Raw genomic sequence first — 10264 nt, 5'->3', positions numbered from 1 at the left:
GGATTCTTATCAGTAGAAAAATGTTCAGATATTTTATTATAACTAATATTTTGAGTTCAAATCTCCTATTCCTGTCCATAGGTTTTAAGGAGTGGGAAAAAAATCACTCTCAGAAATTCACATCAATCTCAAATGTGTGTTGTCCTATTATAAACCGTCCATTTTTCAACACTGTGAAGAATCTTTAGCACACCAGTAATATCATTTAAATTATTCACTATCTTTAACAATCTTCCCTTATGAACATGTATTATTCTGTACCTTCTTGAAAATCATTAATAGAAATGGAAAACACATTGTGGCAAATGACAGGATATATAGCAAACTACTAGAAAACTTCCTACATACTGAAACACTCTAACTTTTATTATTGTGGATAAAGTAATTCAAATATTTACTCTTCTTTCTAATCATCTTTGGTTCTAGTTTATACTTCTCCATTTTATCAACAGAGATTGTAAGTTAAACACCTATCTGATGCCCATTTCCCTGCTCAGTGGTGGTTCAAAATTCCATTCATTTATTTTGTAGAAGCTTAAAATGTCATTACTCTAAAAAACCAGATTTACACTCCATTGCAGTAGCTACATACTCCTTTAAAATCTAATCACATATCTTGGGATTTTAGTCTCTTCACAAATGTTAGTTTTATATTTTGATTCTCAATACAATTCTCCTAAAAGAGAATAAGGAGTCAGGAAATTCTGATGGTTTGGCCATTCATCAGCATTACAGACTCTTTTTATCACCTTTGTTTCTGGATATATTTTCTTTTGAATTTTTTTTTAAATTAATTTTTATTGGTGTATATTGCCTTACAATATACAATATATTGAGTTAGTTTTGACTGCACAGCAAAACTAATCTGTTATACATATACATATATCCCCTATTTTTTGAATTTCCTTCCCATTTAGATAACCACAGTGCATTAAGTAGAGTTCCCTGTGCTACACAGGATGTTTTCATTAGTTGTCTATTTTATACATTGTATCCATAGTGTATATATGTCAAACCCAATCTCCCAATTCCTCCCACTCCCCCTTCCCCTCCTTGGTATCCATACATTTGTTCTCTACATCTGTGTCTCTATTTCTGCTTTGCAAATAGGATCATCTATACTATTTTTCCAGATTCCACATATATGTGCTAATGTAGGATATTTGTTTTTCTCTGTCTGACTTACTTCACTCTGTATGACAGTCTCTAGGTCCATCCACATCTCTACAAATGACCCAATTTCATTCATTTTTATGGCTGAGTAACATTCTGTTGTACATATATACCATATCTTCTTTATCACTTCATCTGTCAGTGGATACTTAGGCTGCTTCCATGGTCTCGCTATTGTAAATAGTGCAGCTATGAACATTGGGAGGCATGTGTCATTTTGACTTATGATTTTCTCTGGGTTTATGCCCAGTAATGGGATTGCTGAGTCATATGGTAGCTCTATTTTTAGTTTTTTAAGGAACCTCCATATTGTTTTCCATAGTGCCCGTATCAATTTACATTCCTACCAACAGTGCCTGAAGGTTCCCTTTTCTCCACACCCTCTCCAGCATTTATCTTTTGTAGATTTTTTGATAATGATCGTTCTGACCAATGTGAGGTGTTACCTCATTGTAATTTTGATTTGCATTTCTCTAATAATTACTGATGTTGAGCATCTTTTCATGTGTTTGTTGGCCATCTGTATGTCTTCTTTGGAGAAATGCCTATTTAAGCGTTCTGCCTACTTTTGATTGGGCTGTTTTTGTTTGTTTGTTTTTTGTATTGTTTTTTGATACTGAGCTACTTATATATTTTAGAGATTAATCCTTTGTCATTGCTTCATTTGCAAATATTTTCTCTGATTCCAAGGGTTGTTTTTTGTCTTGTTTATGGTTTCCTTTGCTGTGCAAAAGCTTTTAAGTTTAATTAGGTCCTATTTGTTTATTTTTGTTTTTATTTTACTTATTCTAGGAGGTGGGTCAAAAAAGATCTTGCTGTGATTTATGTCAAAGAGTTTTCTGCCTATGCTTTCCTCTAAGAGTTTTATAGTTTTTGGACTATGGCAAAGGAAGCAAAAATATACAATGGAGAAAAGACAGCTTCTTCAATAAGTGGTGCTGGGAAAATTGGACAGTTACACATAAAAGAATGAAATTAGAACACTGCCTAATACCATGCACAAAAATAAACTCAAAATGGATTAAAGACCTAAATGTAAGGATGGACTCATGTATCTTTTGAAAATCTTAACTTCTCTGAAGTTTGAAAGAAAAGGAATTAAAACACTTAAGTCTCCTGGTATAATCTTCAATGTTCCCATGGGCAAAGTACTGTTTTTCATTAAATTTCTACTCTTAAATTACTTTATAATTTTCTGGGCTATCTCTGGTTTTGAAACTTCTCCTTAATTTGCCAAGTTGTACTGCTTGGTTCCATCTTCAGTGGAAACACCCTGTTCTGCCCCATGAATATCCCAATACTTCCTTCAGTTATGAGAGGATAGGAAATGCACACGTGTACAGAAATTCATTACTTTCGCTCTCCCCACATCCTTCTCTATTCCCACAGTAGAGGGAAGTGTGAAAAGGAATTCTATATCAATAAGCTTCAGGCTTTTTAAAATCAGAAATGTTGATAGGGTCTTCTCATCCTCATTAGTTGAATGTCTCTTGAAATCACAGGTTATTTTACAAGAATTTGGTGGGAACACCTTGACTTAATAAAACTGTACTTCAGTATTTATCACCTTTTATTATTTTAGGTTCTCTATCTTCAGGTTAAAAATCTGTGAGGGCAATGGTGATGTCTGTTTTGTTCACACTGTTCCCCAGAACAAAATACAGTTGACACTTGTGCTGACCACGCCTCCATGCAATCAAAAATCCCTGCATAACTTTAGAGCTGGTCCTCCCGTATGTATCCTCGGTTCTGTATCTATGGATTCAACCAACCTCAGATGGTGTAATGCTGTAGTATGGATTCATTGAAAGAAATCTGCATGTAAGTAGACCCTTGCTGTTCAAATCCATGCTGTTCAAGGGTCAACTGTATGTAGAAGGTGCTCAGAATATTTTTGAATGAGTAAATGAAATCCATGATGATACATGTGGGATACAAAGTTAACATCACTAGCTCTGTCTGCCTGGCATAAAAATGTGGATCAAAGTGAAATTTTAGACAGCTAATAACTTCAGGCCAGGTTTTGTTTGTTTGTTCATTCGTTTTGGCTTCTCAAACATTCCTTTTTTCCAAAATTCAGCCGTAACATTGAATGTAATAGGAAAGGGAGGACAAGAGATAGGATAAAAAATACACATCTGTAAGTACCTGCCAATGGCACCTAACCAAGTGTGTGTGTGTGTGTGTGTGTGTGTGTGTGTGTGTGTGTGCAGATGCTGGTCACCACAGCCTCCAGACTTAGCAGATAATTTTCTACTTTTGGTGCCTAGAAGGGAGAGAAAAACTGAAGTATAAATTATGTGCTAGAAAAATCAATCAGCAGCTGTGTGCCCTTGTCTTCTGCTCTAATGCCTAGCTCTGAAACACCAGGCTGTTCTCAGTGAATAGTGGAAAGGTTAATGGAAACCAGATGTTCAAAGGTGACACTTAGACTATAAATTAAAACTGTTGCTGTGAAAGAGAGAAAAGAAAACTAAATCACCAATGGTGTAAAAGCCTATAAGCAGAAGGGGGTAGAATCAGTGCTAGGTCTGGGAAAAATCCTTCTCACATAAATTCTCATGGACATGGAGAAGTGAATTCTGAGGATATGCATCCTGAGCCAGGTCTAAGCTATACTGTGGTTGTGCCAATCAAGCAATGAAGCTGCTATTGCTGCCACCATTCACGGGAGTGGTGTTTGCCATGCTTTATCATCCAACTAGAAATTCATATACCACGGCACATACATCCTCATAATGTTCACATTTGAATCAAGGATTTGATTGGATAGACCTGCTTGGCATAGCCTAGGTCACATGCTTGTAACCGTGTTGCAAAGGAGGCCGGGAAAGTGAGTCGTTGCTTCCACCTCAATCATGGAAAGTAGGACTTAATAAATACAGGTCGTCACAAACTTAACAATTGTCCACTATGTTACTTTTCCCTGTCTTTCACTAAATGTGGTTTCATGGAAGATTAAGCTGTCTATTATTTATATCTGAGTACTAATTTAAATTTGGACCAGATTTTGCAATTATGTATTCACTCAAATCAGTTAAGAAACAGCACCTAATCTTCAAGGTAAACCTCTTTACTTATTTGATTAGTCTTTAAAAAAACAACCAGTTAGCAAAATAAGAATGGCTTTTGGTGTTTACCAGACCTAGATTATTCTCCCAATCACCTCCTACAGGTTTGTGAGTTTTGTAAAGTTTAATACCTATTTATTTTTTTCATATTTAAATTGTCCATATTGATATATATGCAATGTGTTATGTAACTGAAATGAGCTAGCACATCTGAAAGAATCGAGCAGAGTGCAAAAGGTAAACTGAATTTATTGACCACTTACGTGACTGTCAGAATGCTAGAAAATGCATATACAAAGATGAATAAGGCATGCTGCATACTTTCAAATAACTGAGACTAAGAAAAATAATTAGAATGGAATGGCTAAAATGCTTTAATAGAGCTATGTGCAGTGTTATAGACATATAGGAGAAGGCATAAAGTTTCTCGGTGAACAAATACAGGAAAGCTTCATAGGGAAGTGTGATGGTTAATTTTGTGTGACAGCTTGATTGGGCTATGGGGTGCCCAGACATTTGGTCGAATTTTATTCTGGATATATCTGTGAAGGAGTTTCTGGATGAGATTAACACTTCAATCAGTAGAGTGAGTAAAGCAGACTGCCCTTGTTAATGTGGGTAGCCCTAATCCACTCAATTGAGAGCCTGAGTAGAATATAAAAGCTAGAGAAAACTTTGCCTGCTTCACTGATTGATCTGGGATGTTGGTCTTCTCCTGCCCTTGGACTGTAAATTACATCATCAACTATCCTGGATCTCCAGCTTGCCAACTGCGTATCTTGGAATTTCTCAGTCTCCATAATTGTGTGATCCTATTCCTTAGAATAAATACAGCTCACATATTTCTGTTGGACAGTACTGCTATCAGCCCTGGATCCGTAGCATGGGCATGACCTGGTATCTAATAGAAATACAGAATCAGAATTCCAGGCTGAGACCTACTGACACAGATTGTGCACTTTAACAAGATCCCCAGGCGATTTGTATGTACAGAAAAGTTTATGAAGCACTACTTTAGCCCATTGCTCTAAATATACCTCAGCTTCTTCCTCCATCTGTAGAGGAAGTTTCATTCCTGCAGCCCTTATTCCTAGAGAGCTGACATATTAGGGATTATCTGACTTCACAAAAGGAAAGCCTGGTATTCTGAATAACATGTTTCTGTAAGTCAAATTCATCTTTGGTATACACATAACGTTCAGTTATTAAAATGCCATACTCAGCAAACTTGGGGCACAGAACAACTTCATTTTGTTATCAGTTTTGAGAAGGAGGAAGAATGAACTCTTTCTTCCTATGCATACATTGTTTTTCGTCAGGCTGCGGCTAAAACCTGGGGTCCTTTCTGGAGCTTGGGTGCCCTCATGCCTCCTGGAACTCTTGTTCACCCTGTACTCTCCCAGTCTCTGTACCCATAGCTGTCAGCAGTGTTTTCCCTCCCCTTCCATTATGTTACCATCCCTGCTGATCATCCCCTCAGGCCCTGCTTTCTGCTTTCTGTCACGACAGCTAATTGTGTGCAAAAGTAATTGCAGAGTAAGGTGTTTGTGCTTGATAATAGCTTAATATTTTACCTCTCGTATAGTTTTATTGCATTTTAATAGAGAGTTCCTGGAAATTAAATGGCTTATCTTAACTAGGGAGAATGAAACAGAAAGGATGGAATTTGGAGCACCATGCCAGGCCAATGAGAAAAGGTATTTTGATATTATTCTGTTTTCCATCTCCATAACCCATACTCATCAACATTGTAAAGATTTATACAATACAAAGACTATTTAGAAATTGTCATTATGTGAAATAAAATTGATCTAGACTAGAGGAAGAAAGAGAAGATCATTTGAAAAAATTAAGTCATAGTTTAACTTTATGCAAATATTGTTACCCGAAAAATATGAACAAATAGAGAACCGGAACTGGGTATTTTCTCCTTTTTTTTTTTTTACATTTGAGTAATTTAAAACATTTCCTTTTTAATATTTTTTTTAGTAAAGTACAACATAGATACAGAAAAGTATACAAAACAATAATTTATCACAAAGTAAATATTCAGATAATCTCTTGCAAGGTTAAGAAAGCATTTTCCAATAAATATAGCTTAGTTTGGATGTTTATTTTTGAATTTTATTTAAATGGAAATATACAATGTCTGTTCTTTTATATCTAGCTTCTTTTACTCAAAATTATATTGCTAAAATTCAACTATGCTGTAGAGTGCTACAGTTTTCTACATTTCATAGCAAAATTAATGCACTGTATAAATGTACTCGAGTTTATTTGTATCATTTGTATCATTTGTAGCTCATACTGATGAACTCTGGGTTGTTTCTAGTTTAGGGACAGTATGAATAATGCTGACATAAATATTTTCATTTCTGCCTTTCCTGCACATGTGTAACTGTACATGTGCTAATATTTTTTTTTAACATCTTTATTGGAATATAATTGTTTTACATTGTTGTGTTAGTTGCTTCTGTATAACAAAGTGAATCAGCTATACGTATACCTATAACCCCATATCCCCTCCTTCTTGTGTCTCCCTCCCACTCTCCCTATCCCACCCCTCTAGGTGGTCACAAATGTGCATATATTTCTGATGAGTAAAATTGCTTATAGCAAACTGCCAAAAATTTGGTAAAAATAATAACACTTATTTGTCCCTCACAAACCTGTAGATTATTTGGAATGTCTTCCCTTCAGACTGGTATTTATCTTGCTTCTGAAAGCAGTGGGCGTCTCAGGAAATATTCTTATCATGGTGATGGAAGAATCAAAAGAGCACAAACCCCACTGCACATGAATATTCCATGCCCCTGTTCATGTCATATTCATTAGCATTCAATTGCCCTAAGTAAGTCACATGGTCAAGCTTAAAGTCGTAGAATGGGGACATATACTCCACCCTGTATAAGGCCATGGCAAGAGTGTAGATATACAATATTAGTACAGAGAAAAACTAGGACCAATAATTCAATTCAACATATAGGTTACATGTATGATCAGCTTTAGTAGACAGCCCCAAACTAGTTTTCTAAACTTGTTGCACCATTTTACACTCCACCTGTAGTATATAAAAGTTCTCCATACTCCAAAAGTTCACCACTATTTGATGTTGTCTGTCTTTTAAATTTGCCAATTTGTTAGGAAAGCATTTGCATTATACTATAGTTTTAATTTGCTTTTACTGATTATTAATAAGGTTGTGCAGGTTTAAATTTATTTATCAGCCATTTGAATGACCTCTTCATACAAACTCAATCTCTTGTGCTCACTTCATCAACACACATACTAAAACTGAACAATACAGAGAAGATTAGCATGGCCCTTGTATAAGATGTTATGCATATTTGTAAAACTCTGCACATTTTTTATCACGTTACCTCCTCAATTCCTGTTGCCACTATCACTGCCTCCTAACCCCAAGGAAAGAAAGAGAAGGGAAGGAAAGGGAAGAGAAGGGAAACTACATCATACTTTTTCTGATACTGCTGCCTCCACCTGGGATTTCTTTCCTTCCTTACCCTTCTCCCGTTCTCTCAGTGAGATGACTCTTAAGGTAGCTGAAGGTTTGTTATGTATTCTTCAACCTCCAACTACAACTAAACTTTGTTATACCTCCTTTGTACAGTCATTTAAGAACAAGGGTCACATCTTACTAAACTTTATACCCCCAGTACCTAGTATTATGTTAAATGCATATTAGAAACTAAATAAAGATTTTATAAATGGGTAATAAGTAAATGAAAGTTTTTCTACAGTAGCATGCTTTTCACAAGTTGTGTGAAGTTGAGCAAATGATATAACTTTTCTGATCTTTAATTTCTCAACTGTAAATGGAAGTGAGAATAAATTTTTCATAGGCTTAGTTTGAGAATTGTGACATAATTAATGTAAAAATATGTATTTTTACCATGCCAGTACAGTTTCAATGCTCAATAAATTATAATAATAAATGTTATTACTTAAAGAAACCCTCAGTCTCTTGCTCACTTTTCATTGGAGAAGTCTGCCTCTTTCTGATTGATTTGCAGGAATTCTTTACATATCATAGATATGAGTTTTTTTTGTTTGTTTTTTTTTTTTCTGCTACATATACTTTATTCCACACTATGGCTTGATTTCTCTTCTCTTAGTAGTGTCTTTCATGAAACAATTTTTTTGTTTTAATGTAGTATCAATTTTAATAAATGTATTTCAATTTGTCAATCTTTCACTTTATAGTTAGTGTGTTTATATTAGTTTTTAAGAAATCTTACCAGTATAAGCCCTGGAGGTATTCTCCTATGAAATCTCTGAGAAACTTTGTTGTTTTGCTTTGCATATTTATATTTAAAACCCAACTATAATTTATAATTTTTTATATTGTAAGGTAGAAGTCCAGTCCATTGGTTTCAATATTTATATCTGATTCACAGTACTATTTATTGAAAATATTTTCTTTTTACTACTGCTCTAAAATGCCAATTCTATTATCTAAAAAAAGTGTTCATTAGTGTATGTGTTCTCTATTCTGTCAGTTTATTTTTCAGTCCATCTGCCAATATCATATTGTCCTAATTGCTGTGGATCAATAGTAAATCTCAACATATCATAGAAATTATTCTGTTTTGAGATTGCTGTAACTATTTTTGGCCTTTTTCATTTTCATATTAATTTAGAATTAGTTGATGAATCTCCACCCTCCCTACAAATCTGTTTGGTTTGTTTTTATAAATCAATTTGGGGAATTTGACACCATTAAAATATTGACTCTTTCAATCTGTAAGAGTGGCATTCACTTCTACTTGTTTATATCATCTTTAATTTTTCTCAAAATGTTTTCCAGCTTCCTAAGTAGGACTCTTGCAAAACTTCTGCAAGATTCATTTTTTGAGATTTGATATATGTGATGTTATGGTAATTGACACCATTAAATAATTTAATTTCTTATCTTTTGTTGCTCATATATAAAAATAAAATTGATTATTTTCTATATTGACATTGTTGCAAGAAAACTTACTAAATTCATTTATTCAATCTACTGATTTATCTATAGAATAAATAGAAATTTTATTTATTTGAAATTTCTTTGAAATTTTCTACATACTCAAAATATATTTTCCATGAATAGTGACATTTTCCTCTTTTTTAAAACTTTTTTTTTAACATCAGTCATATTTTTGCCCAGCTGAACAGGTTAGAATTACCAATATAAAGTGAATAAAGGTATTTATAATGAGTATTTTTATCTTGTATCCCAATCTGAGAGAGAGTGGTTTTAGTATTTCTCTATTAAACATAATGTTTGCTTTGTTTAAATACCTGGTATTAAATAAAGCAAGCTGTTTTCTATGCCTAGTTTGCTAAGATTTTTTTTGAGATTTTTTAATAATTTTAAACATAAGTGAATAATTTTTATGATTTTTTTTTTTGAGACAGTTGTAAAGTCAATGGAATTTTAAGAAATAATACAGAGAGATCCCATGTTCCTTTACCCAGTTTCTCCAGTGATAGCATCTTGCAAACTACGGTACAATATCACAACCAGGATATTGATATTGATACAGTCAAGATACAAAACATTTCCATTGCCATAAGGATACTTCATGTTGCCTTATTATTTATTTATTTATTTTTGGAGAACTTTGAGAGAACACATTTTATTCTCAGGAGATTTAAACATATCATTAAAATTTAATATATATAAATCAAGATAAGAGTAATTCCTTAATTACATCTAGTATGGATGACATAGGGAAGAATATATATATATATATATATTTTTTTTTTTTTAATTATTATTTATTTATTTATTTATGGCTGTGTTGGGTCTTCGTTTCTATGCAAGGGCTTTCTCCAGTTGCAGCAAATGGGGGCCACTCTTCATCACGGTGCATGGGCCTCTCACTATCGCGGCCTCTCTTGTTGCAGAGCACAGGCTCCAGACTCGCAGGCTCAGTAATTGTGGCTCATGGGCCCAGATGTCCGCGGCATGTGGGATCTTCACAGACCAGGGCTCGAACCCGTGTCCCCTGCATTGG

General features: G+C 34.2%; 1 non-coding gene across 1 annotated transcript; it reads left to right on the top strand.

The window, feature by feature from the left end:
* The first annotated feature begins 7508 nt into the window (after nucleotides 1–7508).
* Nucleotides 7509–7613, top strand: LOC132348310 (U6 spliceosomal RNA). Its single transcript, XR_009497433.1, has one exon. It is a non-coding gene; the product is annotated as a U6 spliceosomal RNA (small nuclear RNA).
* Nucleotides 7614–10264: the final 2651 nt, after the last annotated feature.

This window comes from Balaenoptera ricei, chromosome 14 (assembly GCF_028023285.1).
Source record: "Balaenoptera ricei isolate mBalRic1 chromosome 14, mBalRic1.hap2, whole genome shotgun sequence".
In the NCBI taxonomy this organism is placed as follows: Eukaryota; Metazoa; Chordata; class Mammalia; order Artiodactyla; family Balaenopteridae; genus Balaenoptera; species Balaenoptera ricei.
The sequence above is the reverse complement of the archived record's forward strand: the minus strand, read 5'-3'. Positions and strand labels throughout refer to the sequence as shown.